Source organism: Aethalodelphis obliquidens, unplaced genomic scaffold (assembly GCF_003676395.1).
Source record: "Aethalodelphis obliquidens isolate GAN/ISIS:26980383/991018 unplaced genomic scaffold, ASM367639v1 scaffold12, whole genome shotgun sequence".
In the NCBI taxonomy this organism is placed as follows: Eukaryota; Metazoa; Chordata; class Mammalia; order Artiodactyla; family Delphinidae; genus Aethalodelphis; species Aethalodelphis obliquidens.
In genome coordinates, this window is record NW_020837956.1 from 5,681,951 (window position 1) to 5,700,546 (window position 18,596).

Here is an 18,596-nt window from a genome sequence, read left to right on the forward strand (position 1 = left end):
ATTCCAAGAGAAGCACTCTGACCAAAATTACAGACCAGAAATTCCAAGCAATATACCCCAGTTTTATGTTATGTATTTTATTTTTTAAAAATGAGACAATAAGGGACTTCCCTGGTGGTCCAGTGGTTAAGAATCCGCCTTCCAATGCAGGGGACGCAGGTTCGAGCCCTGGTCCGGGAAGCTCCCACATGCCATGGGGCAACTAAGCGTGCGTGCTCTAAAGTCCACACCACAGCTAGAGTAAAGCCCACACGCCGCAACGAAGATCCCACGTGCCACAACTAAGACCCGACACAGCCAAATAAGTAAGTAAATAAATAAATATTTTTTAAAAAGGCAACTGCCCTTAAAAAAAAAAAAATAGGACAATCAAAAAGCCTTTAGTTTGTTAACAGAAATGAAATAAAACCTCACCTATCAAAAGTTGAAAAACAGGTAATCTAAAAAGATGATAAAAATATATATTCATTTTAACATTTACTGATACTACATGCAGAAGTGCTTAGCAGTTTGGAAACTGCAAATGAGAAAAGGGCAGTGGGGGCAGAGGCTTTAGAGAGAAGTTAAGTGCTTTGAGCCAGTACACAGACCAGAGCAAGAGACTAAAAAACCTTAGAAAGCATAATAGCCTAGGGTCACAAACTACAGGGATACACAATGTAAGACATTAAAAAAGGAGCGAACATTTAAAAGAAACCATGATGAAGAACTTTAAGCCAATAAATTAAAACGCTTTTTAAAAACGGATGGCTAGATTTTTAGAAAAACATAAAATTTCAAAACTGACTCAAAAACAAATGAAAAAGCAAAGCCCATAACTCTAAAAGATTTTGAATCAGTAATTAAAAATCTCTGCATAAGAAAAGCACCAACCCAGGCAACCCTGACTTCTGTTCCAGGCAAAAGTCAATCTGTCTAACAACTATGATTTCTAATCACTTGTGTCCAGAGCAAGAGGTTAGGGTCAAAAGAGAAGCGAGAGCCATCACAGTAAGGCAAGAAAAAAAAAAAAGCAAAACTGATAGGAAAGGAAGAAACAAAACGACCCATTTTCAGATGACATGATTGTCCACATAGAAAACCCTAAGGAATCTTAAAAAAAATTTTTTAAAAAAAGGAAAAGAAAACCCAGCAGGGTTACAGGATACAAGATCTATATGCCAAAAACAAACATATGGAAACTGAAATTAAAATGGATGCAACAAAGAACATGACCTAAAAGGGTAAGGAAACAGGCTGATGGGACACTTCTTTAAAATAATGCCTTTAGCCAAAGCCCTAACTTCTGTATGTTCCAGAAGGATGAGGAGATTCAAACTGCAGGGGGAGAAATATGCTAGATATCCTAGAGTTACCACTGCCTTTATACTTCCCCTAGGCAGTGGTGAACTGGAAAAATGGGGTCTACAGTCCACTCCAGAGCCCTATCAGGTCCTCCCATCCTCTCTATCTCCACTGCCCTTCTCCCAGGTTCAGTCTTCATCATCATTTGCATGTATTACTTGAAACAGCTGCTTAAATAGTGCACCTTCCTCCACTCTCACTCCCCTCTAGAACATCTGCCATAAAATTGATCCCAGAATTTCAAGCAGCTAAGAAAAGTCAAGGGACTCGATGTCTGGCTGCTTCCTCTACATATTAAGAACTCAGCACAAAAGGAGCAACAAAAACAACAGTTATCAGTATTATAATTTAGGAATGTAAAGATATAGCTGAAATCATCTCACCTGGAAAAATAACATAACCAATGGGTTGTTTTTATGTATATAAAGAGTCTTTCTCTAAAAAGGAGAATTCTGAGTGGTCACCCTTCAATCCTTCTGAAGATAAAAACAAAGAAACTCTTAGAAAAATAATTAATATTTCAAATAGTTAAAAATGTAAATAAACAAGCAAAAGAGAGTTGTGAGCAGTCTTTCATGGGAGATGTTAAAGAGGATAAGCAACCCTCTGTCTCTGGCAAGCCCAGGTAGTCCTTCCTCTACAAGCAACTGAATTAATTAACCTCAACGATCTGTGACTTTTTTAAATATTAGAATTTAAAATATAAGCATAGCATTCCACAAATAGACTCAAGTTATTTCAGGTCTAGCGGTAGCACATCAGATACAACTCTGATTCCTAATCATACTACTGTCTGATCAAAGTATAATCCCCTAATGTCCAACATACTGAGTTATCTAAATAGTCTTGAACTCTCTAGCTAGTCATGTTTCAGTCAGGTGCTGATTTAATGTTCAATATAAACACTGCAAGTTTAGTGTCAGCTGCAAAAAAAAAGAAAACTAATAAAAGCAATACTGTTCTGTCAACACAAACTTTCCCCTTCCTGTTTTCCCTTAAAAAAAACCTTCCTACACAGTTTAAGATATATTTACTTCCCTTACACACAGCTTAAAAATGAGGGTTATTTCACAGATAAAGTAAGTTTAAATAGTTTCAAAGATGAATTGAGCAGCTTAAAGTACACTTAATTCTCAATATTCTTTGATAATGAAGGAAGCAGTACCTCATGAAAAACAAAAAATTCTTAGACATTCTGTCAGATCTGAAATGAAGTAAGATTTACTATTAAACTGTTCACATTATAACTGTTTGAAGTGTAGCAAGCAAAAATTGTATAACTGATGGCAGGTAATTCTGGAAACCCACTTATATGAGATAATTCTCCACCTTCTCAAATAGTAGGCTAATTCTCACAATAAAATGTCAAACTTTCCAGTTAAACACGTCGACCTAATGTGTATGAATCATTCCACAATTGCTATTTCTAAATAGAAATCACAAATATACATGAATCAAAATCTGATTTTTAAAAATCTCAACTATTATGCTGAAAGAGCTAGTTTAAGAAATATCTAACCAGAGATTGTCTAAGCTCTACCCCTTATCAAACTACTTCACCAGAAAGACACATGTGTGGTTTGTATTATTTTGACTGCCTGCAGACATAGTACTCTACCATAATTAGAACTTAATATTATGCCCTTAACTTTTATTAAGAGTTTATAAAATAAACTGCCTTGTATTATTCTATGTTCTATAAAAGTGGTATCAAGACATCATTCTTCACATAAATACCCACACAAAAAATTCATCTTTGACTTCACTGCCAAGATTTCTCTTTTAAGAAAACTGATATGTTTCCTTTAAGCAGACAATGTGAAACATGTAACTGATTGTTCCTCCTCCTCTCTGCTATTACTAACAGGAGACCCAAATGGAAGGCCTTAGTTTATAAACTTCTGACAGACTTTGAGATATCCCTCACATGCCCCTGCATAAGTCTAAATCAATTATCATCATACTAAATGTCCAAGTGTAGGTTTATTGTTAATTAATTTTTTTCCTTCTTTTTGGAAGTAGATGGGAGTAAAAATAAAGTTAACAGATTTTCTGAAACTAGAAAACTCTATACATCTGGATCTCAGAGTTTGTAATCTCAAATCTTCCAATATTAGAAGAATGGGTGAGCATTTCAATGAATTGTAAAAACAGACTCAACATAAATAAGTAAATATAAGAAACCATTTAACCTCTCAAAGAAGAGATGGGAAAGTCTATTTAAACAACATGCTAAAGAAAGAGACCAAAACGAAATTATCAAAATACTTAATGACTGAACATTTAAAACTTTTACATGTCAAAAAATGCCATAAACAAAATTAAAGGACAAGTGATGAGTTGGAAAAAATTTTCAACATATGACCAAGTGTTAATACATTTATAAGAAGATAAAACACACCACCTCAAATAGAAAAGAGCAAAGGACATGTACAGAAAAATCACAACACTTGGCCAATAAATATATGAAAAAGGTCATTAGTATTGATCAGACATCTAGATTAAAGTGTGATATAAGATTTTTCCCTTTCACCCATGGACAGATCATCCAAAATGAAAATAAATAAGGAAACACAAGCTTTAAATGATACATTAAACAAGATGGACTTAATTGATATTTATAGGACACTCCATCCAAAAACAACAGAATACACATTTTTCTCAAGTGCTCATGGAACATTCTCCAGGATAGATCATATCTTGGGTCACAAATCAAGCCTTGGTAAATTTAAGAAAATTGAAATTGTATCAAGTATCTTTTCTGACCACAACGCCATGAGACTAGATATCAATTACAGGAAAAGATCTGTAAAAAATACAAACACATGGAGGCTAAACAATACACTACTTAATAATGAAGTGATCACTGAAGAAATCAAAGAGGAAATCAAAAAATACATAGAAACAAATGACAATGGAGACACAACGACCCAAAACTTGTGGGATGCAGCAAAAGCAGTTCTAAGGGGGAAGTTTATAGCAATACAAGCCCACCTTAAGAAGCAGGAAACATCTAGAATAAACAACCTAACCTTGCACCTCAAGCAGTTAGAGAAAGAACAAAAAAACCCCAAAGCTAGCAGAAGGAAAGAAATCATAAAAATCAGATCAGAAATAAATGAAACAATAGCAAAGATCAATAAAACTAAAAGCTGGTTCTTTGAGAAGATAAACAAAATTGATAAACCACTAGCCAGACTCATCAAGAAAAAAAGGGAGAAGACTCAAATCAATAGAAGTAGAAATGAAAAAGGAGAGGTAACAACTGACACTGCAGAAATAAAAGAGATCATGAGAGATTACTACAAGCAACTCTATGCCAATAAAATGGACAATCTGGAAGAAATGGACAAATTCTTAGAAATGCACAACCTGCCAAGACTGAATCAGGAAGAAACAGAAAATATGAACAGACCAATCACAAGCACTGAAATCGAAACTGTGATTAAAAATCTTCCAACAAAGAAAAGCCCAGGACCAGATGGCTTCACAGGCGAATTCTATCAAACATTTAGAGAAGAGCTAACACCTATCCTTCTCAAACTCTTCCAAAATATAGCAGAGGGAGGAACACTCCCAAACTCCTTCTACGAGGCCACCATCACCTTGATACCAAAACCAGACAAGGATGTCACAAAGAAAGAAAACTACAGGCCAATATCACTGATGAACATAGATGCAAAAATCCTCAACAAAATACTAGCAAACAGAATCCAACAGCACATTAAAAGGATCATACACCATGATCAAGTGGGGTTTATTCCAGGAATGCAAGGATTCTTCAATATACGCAAATCTATCAATGTGATAAACCATATTAACAAATTGAAGGAGAAAAACCATATGATCATCTCAATAGATGCAGAGAAAGCTTTTGACAAAATTCAACACCCATTTATGATAAAAACCCTGCAGAAAGTAGGCATAGAGGGAACTTTCCTCAACATAATAAAGGCCATATATGACAAGCCCACAGCAAACATCATCCTCAATGGTGAAAAACTGAAAGCATTTCCACTAAGATCAGGAACAAGACAAGGTTGCCCACTCTCACCACTCTTTTTTTTTTTTTTTTTTTTATTTTTACCACGTGGGCTGTCACCACTCTTATTCAACATAGTTTTGGAAGTTTTAGCCACAGCAATCAGAGAAGAAAAGGAAATAAAAGGAATCCAAATCGAAAAAGAAGAGGTAAAGCTGTCACTGTTTGCAGATGACATGATCCTATACATAGAGAATCCTAAAGATGCTACCAGAAAACTACTAGAGCTAATCAATGAATTTGGTAAAGTGGCAGGATACAAAATTAATGCACAGAAATCTCTGGCATTCCTATATACTAAAGATGAAAAATCTGAAAGTGAAATCAAGAAAACACTCCCATTTACCATGGCAACAAAAAGAATAAAATATCTAGGAATAAACCTACCTAAGGAGACAAAAGACCTGTATGCAGAAAATTATAAGACACTGATGAAAGAAATTAAAGATGATACAAATAGATGGAGAGATATACCATGTTCTTGGATTGGAAGAATCAACATTGTGAAAATGACTCTACTACCCAAAGCAATCTATAGATTCAATGCAATCCCTATCAAACTACCACTGGCATTTTTCACAGAACTAGAACAAAAAATTTTGCAATTTGTATGGAAACACAAAAGACCCCGAATAGCCAAAGCAATCTTGAGAACGAAAAAAGGAACTGGAGGAATCAGGCTCCCTGACTTCAGACTATACTACAAAGCTACAGTTATCAAGACGGTATGGTACTGGCACAAAAACAGAAAGACAGATCAATGGAACAGGATAGAAAGCCCAGAGATAAACCCATGCACATATGGACACCTTATCTTTGATAAAGGTGGCAGGAATGTACAGTGGAGAAAGGACAGCCTCTTCAATAAGTGGTGCTGGGAAAACTGGACAAGTACATGTAAAAGTATGAGATTAGATCACTCCCTAACACCATACACCAAAATAAGCTCAAAATGGATTAAAGACCTAAATGTAAGGCCAGAAACTATCAAACTCTTAGAGGAAAACATAGGCAGAACACTCTATGACATAAATCACAGCAAGATCCTTTCTGACCCACCTCCTAGAGTAATGGAAATAAAAACAAAAATAAACAAATGGGACCTAATGAAACTTCAAAGCTTCTGCACAGCAAAGGAAACCATAAACAAGACCAAAAGACAACCCTCAGAATGGGAGAAAATATTTGCAAACGAATCAATGGACAAAGGATTAATCTCCAAAATTTACAAGCAGCTCATGCAGCTCAATAACAAAAAAACAAACAACCCAATCCAAAAATGGGCAGAAGACCTAAATAGACATTTCTCCAAAGAAGATATACAGACTGCCAACAAACACATGAAAGAATGCTCAACATCATTAATCATTAGAGAAATGCAAATCAAAACTACAATGAGATATCATCTCACACCAGTCAGAATGGCCATCATCAAAAAATCTAGAAACAATAAATGCTGGAGAGGGTGTGGAGAAAAGGGAACACTCTTGCACTGCTGGTGGGAATGTGAATTGGTTCAGCCACTATGGAGAACAGTATGGAGGTTCCTTAAAAAGCTACAAATAGAACTACCATATGACCCAGCAATCCCACTACTGGGCATATACCCTGAGAAAACCGAAATTCAAAAAGAGTCATGTACCAAAATGTTCATTGCAGCTCTATTTACAATAGCCCGGAGATGGAAACAACCTAAGTGTCCATCATCGGATGAATGGATAAAGAAGATGTGGCACATATATACAATGGAATATTACTCAGCCATAAAAAGAAACGAAACTGAGCTATTTGTAATGAGGTGGATAGACCTAGAGTCTGTCATACAGAGTGAAGTAAGTCAGAAAGAAAAAGACAAATACCGTATGCTAACACATATATATGGAATTTAAGAAAAAAAAAATGTCATGAAGAACCTAGGGTTAAGGCAGGAATAAAGACGCAGACATCCTAGAGAACGGACTTGAGGTTATGGGAAGGGGGAAGGGTGAGCTGCGACAGGGCAAGAGAGAGAGTCATGGACATATACACACTAACAAACGTAGTAAGGTAGATAGCTAGTGGGAAGCAGCCGCATGGCACAGGGATATTGGCTCGGTGCTTTGTGACAGCCTGGAGGGGTGGGATAGGGAGGGTGGGAGGGAGGGAGACGCAAGAGGGAAGAGATATGGGAACATATGTATATGTATAACTGATTCACTTTGTTATAAAGCAGAAACTAACACACCATTGTAAAGCAATTATACCCCAATAAAGATGTTAAAAAAAAAAAAAAGATTTTTCCCTTATCAACTTGGCAAAGTTTGTTTTTATTTCTTTTATTTTTTGTTTTTTTTTTTTCCTGCGGTACCCGGGCCTCTCACTGTTGTGGCCTCTCCCATTGCGGAGCACAGGCTCCGGACGCGCAGGCTCAGCGGCCATGGCGCATGGGCCCAGCCGCTCCGCGGCATGTGGGATCTTCCCGGACCGGGGCACGAACCCGTGTCCCCTGCATCGGCAGGCGGACTCTCAACCACTGCGCCACCAGGGAAGCCCTCTTTTACATCTTAATGGTAGTACCTAAGCATGGTATTGTGAAGCTAGTATTTTTACACATTGATGTGAGGATATAAATCCACATGGCATTTCAAGAAAGAAATTTTATATAGTATTATGTATCAAAACTTTGAAAAGATGTATATACCTTTTGACTCAAGGTTTCACAATAGGAGTGTACTCCAAGAAAATAATCAGATAAAGACACAAAGGTTTATATGCAAGAGATATTCACCATGGCATAATATTAGGAAAAAAATTGGCAATAACTGTATTGTTCAGTTAATAGAGGATTGGTTAAATAAATTGTAGTGCTTTCATTTACTGGAATAATAGACATTAAAACCATGTTTCTAGAGCATTTAATGTTCTGGAAATATTCATGATATAAAATAAATATGGTTATAAAACAGTATATAAATTGACCTCAACATATACATATAAACATATTTTAATAAAAAGTTTATGGATAGGAAATACTACTGTGGTTATTTTGGGTGGTTTTTGATTATTGTAATTTCATTTTTTCTTTTTTCTTTTCTGTACTTTCCAAGACATTACATTCAAATGTACGAATTTCCTGGCTGGAAAAATGTTATTTAAAAAGGAAGTAGGGTCTTCCCTGGTGGCGCAGTGGTTGAGAGTCCGCCTGCCGATGCAGGGGACACGGGTTCGTGCCCCGGTCCGGGAAGATCCCACATGCCGCGGAGCGGCTGGGCCCGTGAGCCATGGCCGCTGAGCCTGCGCATCCGGAGCCTGTGCTCCGCAATGGGAGAGGCCACAACAGTGAGAGGCCCGCGTACTGCAAAAAAAAACACCTAATAATAATAAATAAAAAGGAAGTAGATCCTCAAAAAGACCAATCTAATTTCATATTATAAACCCCAAATTATGTGTAAAATGCAGAAGAAATAAATAATGAAGTATTAAGAAAACTTTTTAAAGAAAAGGTGGGGGAAGAGTGTGGAGGAAAAAGACACAAAGAAATGGGGGTTAGAGGGGCAGATGAACACAATCAGTGGAGAAAGGAATAACAAATATGGAGATCTCCACTAAAGCCAACGTGATTCTCAAACAGTATTGGGGATCAGTAGCAAATAACATTGGATTGGGAAGTAGGAAATATTCTTTGCCAAAGAGTACCAAGAGTAAGTAATGTGCATTCTTTTGTATATGGAGATACTATTTATAGCAGCGGTCCCCAACCTTTCTGGCACCAGGGACTGGTTTCGTGAAGACAATTTTTCCACGGAGGGGGTTGGGGGGTGGTGGTTCAGGCGGTAATGCGAGCGATGGGGAGCAGCAGATGAAGCTTGGCTCGCCCCCCGCCCCGCCCACCGCCGCTCACCTCCTGCTGTGCGGCCTGGTTCCTAACAAGCCGCGGACCGGTATTGGGCTGCGGACCGGTATTGGGCCGTGGACCGGTGTTAGTCCGTGGACCGGGGGTTGGGGACCCCCGATTTATAGGATAACCAACAGAAATAGATTATGTGACGCAATACAACATTAACACTGCTAGCACAGCTGAGCTTAGAAGATGAGTTTCCAAAATGTAATAAAAAGAGAAGAAAAAAGCAGGGGTAGGAATGGTGGGTATTCCATTGTTATAAAAATGTTAATCAAAAAAGCAATACTGATATGAATTCAACTCATACATCAGTCTTATGAATCCAACTCTTTCCTTATGTATCAGTCTCTTCTGGTGGCAGGGTACTGACACTCAGGTTGGCAGATGTAGCTGTGTGTGGTGGGGGAGGAGAACTGATTGTAAGTATGAATTTGATGATAAGGGAAACAAGAATTCATACACAAGCTGGTCTCTGCTTCTCCGCCTGATTCTTTTTCTATCTCATAGTTGCCACCCTGCCATACCTTTGGCTAATTCTTGGTCCATCATAGGTCCCTTCTATCTCTTTCTCTTGACTTTTCAAATTCTGCTTCTTCCACTGCTTAACTGCCAAATATGTTTCTTTTTGTGAGTTTTGTGACCCGCATCATCACATGTATCCTTACAGAAACCACCACTCTCCCTTACTTGTCAGTCCGGAGTACATCTAGACATAAAGTTGAAAGCAGGAGCTCTATTTCTTTAACCAACCAATGAGATCTGTGAGAACTTAATTCAGCACTTTCTGCACTTTCTCTGGTTGGCCAGTGACTGACCTATGTCTGGCATCTTTGATTTGGGTACCCATGCTAGTCTAACTACCCACGGCCAAGTAAGGAAAGTCGTTCAGAATGCAGAGCACAGCTGCCTTGGTTTACTCCCTCAGCAGATGTTCCCCTTAGACATGACTATGGGAAAGCAGAAGTTGAAATTGCTCTGTGACAACATGTAAATAATATAGAGATGTTTAATACATTAGTCCTACTCCAACATTTCATAAATCATGTTCCCTGGAATTCTAGTATGCTAATGAGATATTAAGAGGTATTCTACAAATAACGGTTTCAGTTCAAATACGTTAGTGCCTTAGCTCTCTAAGAGAGGATATCCTCCTGGGCATTATTTCTCAAATTTACTTGACAATGGCAACCTTACTAGGATTTCACAGGTCACCAATGCTCTGTGAATCAGTGTGGAAAATGCTGTCCAATGGTGCTGCAACTTTCCCCACAATCCAGAATCCACTACAGTGTTAACTTCAAGAAAGCAAGGACTTTGTTTTGTGTCATGCTTGATACATATTAGATACTCAATATATGAATGTTTGTGAAACTAAGGCATTAACATGGAGGCTGAAGTCAACAAAAGAAATAGAAGACTAAGTGGGGGAAAAAAATTAAGAGGAACTACAATTTCTAGTAATGACAGACTAGGATTTTTTAGATCAACCCAACTACTGAAAACAATTAAAAGTCCTTAGATACAAAAAAACCCAAAACACCTTAAAATAAAAAGCTGACAAGATGGTGGGAAACTGCCAGACAAACTAGGAGCAACTAGAACCTAGAGAGGTAATAGGACTCCCTGAAGATACTCTGGTCCTGAGGGCAATTGTAGATAGAGCTCCGTAAATTAGGTCTTTGGTTTCACTGGCCTCACAGGATGAGGGCAACAAATTTCTCAAACACAGATTCTTCAAAAGGTAGAGAGTGCAAGGGAACTCTTCCCCACATTAAACTGGGATCCTAAAAGGCTATAACCTCAGGTAAAGGTAAACTACAACTGAATCTAAAGCCTAATCCCACCCTCAGGAGATTGCAGGGAAGATTGCTTTAGCTCAGAGAGAAGCAGGAGAAAAAGAGAATGGTGGATAGAACATCCAGGATGTAGGTCCCTAAGAAGTTTGAGCAGCCTGGGCAGGGGTTTGCAGTCTGTGTCTGCATGGACTCCTAATCCAGGGAACTTCAAACTGTGAAATTCTTTTAAAATGTTTCTGGGCTAATGATACCTACACACATCTTATAGCAGAAGGAAATATAAACCCTCTCTGAAGGAAGACAACTTCATTCTAGGCCTCAAAGAATACCCACAAGTAATTTTAAAAACAAAAAGCATTAGACACAGTCAAATATAAGCATACAGAAGACATCGTAAGTGAGAACAAGAGTCCACAGGAAATAAAATATAATAACATTAAAGTATCTGTAGTCAAATTCTTTCCAAAAAGAAAATCCCAAGGCCTAGATAACTTCATTGGTGAATTCTATCATTATTTAAGGAAAAAAAAAAATTCCAATCTTACACAAGCTCTTTCAGAGATCAGAACAGGGAAACATTCCCCAACTTATTTTATTAGGCTAATATACCTGATAGCAAAGCCTAACAAGGACACTATGAGAAGAAAGAATACAGGCTAATCTCAGTCATGAATATAAATACAAGTTTTTTAAAACAAAATATTAGCGAGCTGAATCCAATAGTATATAAAAATGATCAAGTTAGATACAGCCTAGGAATGAAAGGTTGAATTAACATTAGAAAATTAATGTAATTTATTACACTGATAGTTTGAGAACAACAAATACATGATAATCTCATTAGATGTAGAAAAAGTATTTCATAAAAAAAAGAAATAAAAAATAAAATAAAATGAAAAGTATTTCATAAAATTCAACATATATTTCTGATGAAAATTTTTAGTAAACTAAGACTGAAAAGTAACCTTACCTAACTTAAATAAAGAGCATTTCCAAAAAACGACAGCTAACCTTATCCTTGAAGAAATGCTGAGATTGGAAGAAGAAAAGGATACCTATTATCATCCTTCCTATTCTACATTGTGATAGAGGTCCTAATCAGCAGAATAAGGCAAGTTAAGGAATAAAAGGCATTGTTTAAATTCATCTCTACAGGTCTGAAAAAAAGAGTTATCATTATTCTCAGATGAAATAATTGTGTATTTTAAAAGATTCAAAATTATCTAAAAAATTGTTAGAATTAACAAGAATGTGGAAGCGTTGGTAGATACAAATCAGTATATAAAATATCTATTGTGGTCCTACCTGTCAGCAACAAACAAAACAAAATGTAAAATTACATACCATTTGCAATAGCATCAATGATATGAAGTACTTAGGACAAATCTAAGAAAATATCTGCAAATTTTCACAGGAAAAAAGAAGTATCATCTGTAAGGAAAAGAATAAGTCATATGACATTAAAATTAAAGGCTTCTCTAATCATCAAAAACACAGGGAAGGAAACAAAATTCTCAATACACAAAATTGTTTAGAGACTAAAATACTAATATCCAGAAAATATAAAGAACTTCTAAAAATCAGTAGGAAAAAACTGATAACCAAATAGAAAAGGGGATAAAAGACCTTTTTAACAGGCACTTCACAAAAAGAAGTTCAAATATGAAAAGGGGCTCATCCTCCTTAATAAAATCATAAGAGACACAGTTTTCCTGCCCAAAACACTTGAGTGTGTCAATACCAACTGATGGCAAGAATGGAGAACAACAGGAATGCTCATGTCCTGCTTGGGTGAGTATAAATAACCACTTTAGAAAACACTTTGGTACTATCCAGTGAATTGGAAGATGTGAATTCCCTATGATCCAGCAATTCCATTCCTAAGTATAAACTCCTGAAATACTGGTGCCCATGTGCCCCAAGAAAAATAGACAAGAATGGTCACAGGCTGAGTTTTTCAATATTAGGAAACGGAACAGAACACACATATTATGGCATATTCATACAGTGGAACAGTGTGCAAATAATCAGAGAAATGAAAATGTTATACACACACACCACATGGATAAATGGCACAAAAATAAGTCAGATACAAAAGATTATGTATTGACATATATACATATGTCTGTATATATGTATACAAAAGAGGCAAAAGTAAACTACATCATTTAGGGACACATACTTGGTGATAAACTTCAAAGAGAAGGAAGAAATGATTATCACCGAAGTGAGACTATGGTTACTTCTGGAGGATAGGACGGGATGCATACAAGTGGGGTCTGACTGGCAAGGGGCACGTAGCAGGCTTCTGGTATACTTGCAATGTTCTGTTTCTTGATCTGGGTGGTGAATACGCTTTATAGTTACTCATTAAACTGTACCTTTCTATTTTATTCACTGTGCTATATATATGTTATATTTCACCATAAAAAGAAGGAATAAAGAGCAAAAAAAGAAGTGTACACGAGAGAGAACAGGGACCTCCCTGGCGGTCCAGTGGTTAAGACTCCGTGATTCCACTGCAGGGGGCGCGGGTTCGAGTGAGAAGTAAGCAGTATTTGTTGCAGGCACTAGGGCACTAGGGAAACGCTACCCCCTTAGGTATCTTCAGCGAAATGCCAGTCATCTCTACACTAAGCTATTATTTCTCTAATATATTAGCCTTATCATTGCTGTAACATATTGTATCTTAAGACAATTTCTAATTATAAGAGAAATACTCTTTTGCCAAGTTTCTTTTCTACTTTACTCCATAGGGTTCTAAATATTTTGCTACATATACGAAGAGCTGCTCCGAGAGAGAAAGCCATAAAGAAACACTTGGCACAGCAGCTCCAACTAAAGGCTCCACTAAAGAAAAACACAAAACGTTCAATTGCACACTAGATTACTCAAATGTTACAAATTACACTGCAAGTAAATACAGTTAACTCAATAACTTAACTTATAATATTTAAGAACATAATGCTCCTTGGTATGCCATTATTCTGCCACAATATCTATTTATTCTAAGATGTTGTTCTTTATGAAAGAATCTAAATTCTTTTGCCCCTGTTCTGCATCTTTCTATGTAAGGCAATCTAGATTCTACTTTCTTATTCAATAGTATGGGAGAAGAACTTCAGTGTCCTGGATGTAATTTATGAATTACACCTATTTAACTAACCTAATCCCTTCAGTTGAAATAAAGGTAATGGGGGGCGGAAAAAAAACTTATTTAAGAGCTTTTCAGGTATGCAGAAGCTATGAGAACATATGTTCTTGCCTTTACTGTTATAATCAGGTATTTTCTAGGACCAATTCTTACCTCCTTGAGTACAGCTAGATTTGTACCAGAAGCACAAGTCTAGTCCACACATTCCACCCGCTTTTCAGTCCACTAATAGCCTAAAAAATCTGTCTTATTTTGGCTATTCCCCATCGCACCTCAAATTCACCATATCTAAAGTTAATTCAAGAGTTCTCCCCAAAATGGGATATCAGTACACCACGGAATTTCTTAGAAATTTTTTTATTTTACTCTTCTTCCATGTGACACAATTATAGTTTCTTTTCCCAGAATGGCTCTCAAATTTACCTTTTTTTCTGCACTTTCACTGCCAATAACCTTGTCCAGATTTCTATTGCCACTTTCCTGGATTTCTGCAACACCTTAGTCTCTCCGCTCTTCCTAACTCCTAACACCGCCAGACTCATTTCCTTTCAGGAACATTCAACAGTCACACACAGCTTCTCGTGGCTGACCTTCACTCACTGCCATCCATAATTAGGCCTCATTTTATATCCAAACTTAATTCTTGCTCTAAAACACCTCCACTACTTTGTCCTCCACCATTCAATTCTATTTTTAATGTCTACATCAAGTTCTAATTTCCCTAAAAGAGTTTACAGCTAACACCACAATGTGTTCTGTTCTTCTCAGATCCTTTCAGGCATGTCAATTTTATTGCTACAACAGTACTAAAAGATTTAAAAGACAAAGAACTCTTAGACTGCTTCTTGTAACTCAAAACACCTAGGGGAAGGATGGAAATTTACATCCAGACTTTTAGGAAAAAGATAAATCGGTATCAGAGCCAAGGTGCTCTATTCTATTCTGGTGCTTCGGTCTTGGCTCAAGTAACTGAGTAAATCAACAGCTGGTCTGTGGCTGGCTAGAGAAGTATGACTCACCATTTTGCCAAGCTGACCAAACAATCAGCTGCAATGGGAAAGTATCTGTGAGATCCAGTTTAAACCACTGGACATGCATTTTATTTAAGTAACTATTTGAAAGCTTACTCAGAATTTTAGTAAGAATTTAACTACCAATTTGGACTATGTATACAGTGGGATAGAGGCCAAACCCCAGAATTTTCTAGGCATCAGTCACATTACCAGCAATCAAACATCCAATAATTATTGTCACTAAACTAACTCCCATCTGATAACAAAGGAGGTGAGGTGAGAGAAATGGAGCTACTTTTCCTTACTCCACCATTTATAACCCTTTTCTCTTCAATGCTGGAGAAATATCATAAAAGCAAATCCAGCAGGCTACAGCTATAGCCATTTCTTTCTCACTGTCCACTGGTAAAATTTCCATATTTCAAAAGAATAGGGATTCATAGGTTGCACTCTCCTTTGTGTCTCTATCATATCATCAAGAGACTCTTAAATATAACAAAATTTAATATTTTCTTGTGAAAAACTACTATATTTCTTCTAATTCCACTCTTGTACCTTTTTCCAGATTTGACACCAGGATAATGTTTTTCATAACTTAATTTTATTTTTTAGTTTATACTTCAGAAACTGTGATTGGGAGGGGGCATTACTTCCTATAAAAATAAATTTCTAATATAGATGATTGTTTTTATCTTCTTCGCATTTTTGTTAAATTTCCTTTTAAAAAGATATGTTATTATGTGGTTTGTGTCTGGGGGTAGTTGTGGTGAACTTATAATAAGACATTATTTGTGTGGAGAATATCTTTAGAAAACAAAAATCTTACCAAAAACAACAGTGTAACACAGCAATCCAATTGTCCACTGATAGATGAAAGGACAAATAAAATGTGGTACATATATATAACAATATATTTAGCCTTAAAAAGGAAAGAAATTCTGACACATGCTACAACACGATGAACCTTGAAGACCTTCTAAGTGAAATAAGCCAGTCACAAAAGAGCAAATACAGATTCCTCTTATATAAAATTTCTAGAGTCGTCAAATTCATAGACAAAGTAGAATGGTGGTTGCCAGGGGCTTGGGGAAGGGGGTAACAGGGAGTTAGTGTTTAATGGGTTCTGAATCTCAGGGAAGATAGAAAAGTTCTGGTGATGGATTGTGGTGATGGTTGCACAACAGTGTGAATGAACTTAATGCCACAGAACAGTACACTTAAAAATGGTTACAATGGGGCTTCCTTGGTGGCGCAGTGGTTGAGAGTCCGCCTGCCAATGCAGGGGACACAGGTTTGTGCCCCGGTCTGGGAAGATCCCACGTGCCACGGAGTGGCTGGGCCCGTGAGCCATGGCCGCTGGGCCTGCGCATCCGGAGCCTGTGCTCCGCAACGGGAGAGGCCACAACAGTGAGAGGCCCGCGTACTGCAAATAAATAAATAAATAAAAATAAAAAATAAAAAAAATGGTTACAATGGTAACTTTTATGTATATTTTACCACAATTTAAAAAAAAACAGTATAATACAGAGAATATATCACCTTTTAAATAACTGTGTTCTCTCTGTGTGATCAATTTTGAGGCATTATTGAACAGGAGAAGCCATGCCCTCTACTATTGTCAGTGTCCACTTCCCTCTACAAAATGGAGAAAATAGAAAAAAAAATGTAAGTCTAAGAAATCAGCTCTATATAAGCAATTCCCTTGTTCACATAGGTATTTAAACATCACTCCCTGCTTTTGTCTCTGATACTTTTGCTGTAATTTTCCTGAATGCCTTTAGAAGTCCACAATCTGGTGAAGAAGACAAATGAATTCTAATACAACTTAAATACTAATTAATTAGAGTGCTGTCGGGAACACAAAGCACAAAGAAACTACCTCTAGCTGGGGAAGTGTGGCACACTACTAGCTGTACTCCATACCTGTTCTTCTTCCATAATAATACGATTAGCTGGTACACAGCCACCAAGAATAAAGACTATTTCCAGGCCTTCCTTGAGGCCAATGAGATGCAAGCAGATACATAATTTGGGAGCTTTAGGGAAATGTTAAGAGATAGCTCTCAAATGCCCTTAGTCCCTTTTTTGTTCCCTTGTACATCATAGAGCATAAGACAGATAGCTCCATTTTGGATGGTGAGGACAAGGGTTAAATGTGAGAGATTCTGAAGCCATGAGGTAGACATTACTTCCCTAATGACATCATGAAGCAGAGCTGTCATTTCAGCCCCACACTGCAAAGTCCACTGTTATAGGAGAGATATAAATTCTCTCTTGTTTTTAGACCATTGTTATTTTGGAGGTTCTGTTACTTGTCACTGTACCTAATCATAACTAATGCAGAGGGTCGGGGAAGGTTTCACAGAAAAGGTGATTTTGAGCTAGGTTTTAAAGAATGAATTAGTTGCCTGCTGAGTAGAGTAGAGAAAGGTGTTTCAGGCAGACAGAGAGGACAGGATCTGGCTTTCCAAAGGTGAGGAGTGGTTTAGATGGCTGAAGTACAGGATAGGTGGAGTGAAGTAAAAGAAAAAGCAACCTGAAAAGCCAGGAAGAAAGACTCTAAAGGGTCGTACATGCCATGATTAAAAAGGGTGATTTATTCCTGTACTTGGTTGTATTAAATGACTGTGACTTCACTGGTGATTCTTTCATATTCTAGAAGAGCCAAATGGCTCAGTCAGAAAACAAAGCAATACGGATTATGGTATGGTGAGGACAGGGTCAGGAAGAAAAAGAAAGCCTTATTTCTATTAGAGAAAGGCACACGATTATTTCTGTAAATGACGAGGACTAGAAGAAATACCTGGCACAAAGAAAAGATTACGAGTCCTGAGAGTTATGGGAGAGGAATATGGACAATACAGAAAAGAGGAAGCATACATATAATTTGGTAATTTCTAGATTAGGTAAAGATTAGAATCTGCCTTTTAAGGCAAATGAGGTCCATGAACTACAGTATAACTACGGCCATCTGATTATAACACATTTTTATTATATGCTTACATCCATGGTTTCTTTTCACAAGTGGTTATCATACTAAGTAATAACGGAACAGCATCTAGTCTATGGTAAGAACTTGGTATTTGGGCTTCCCTGGTGGCGCAGTGGTTGAGAGTCCTCCGCCTGCCGATGCAGGGGACACGGGTTCGTGCCCCGGTCCGGGAAGATCGCACATGCCGCGGAGCGGCTGGGCCCGTCAGCCATGGCCACTGAGCCTGCGCGTCCGGAGCCTGTGCTCCGCAACGGGAAAGGCCACAGCAGGGAGAGGCCCGCGTACTGCAAAAAAAACAAAACAAACAAACAAAAAAACCAACCTATTTCTACAATAAAGAATATCTTCTCTGCCCCAACCGCCAGCTACTCTATT

The 18,596-nt window shown here is 37.4% G+C and overlaps 1 protein-coding gene across 10 annotated transcripts in view; it reads right to left on the minus strand.

Annotated features, from left to right (window-relative positions):
* The window catches only part of SOCS5 (suppressor of cytokine signaling 5), a 63,481-nt gene that overhangs the window by 15,924 nt on the left and 28,961 nt on the right, over positions 1–18,596 (minus strand). For 4 of the 10 annotated variants that reach the window (XM_027113193.1, XM_027113195.1, XM_027113191.1 and 1 more), the window contains exon 2: positions 16,769–16,864. The exons of 4 other annotated variants lie outside the window; for them this stretch is intronic. The gene's annotated coding sequence lies outside the window, so the exon portion shown is untranslated. Of the gene's footprint in view, positions 1–1,727; positions 1,821–16,055; positions 16,188–16,604; positions 16,653–16,768; positions 16,865–18,596 lie in introns of those variants that run through there. 2 more of the 10 variants (XM_027113194.1, XR_003434049.1) reach the window with 2 other exon arrangements.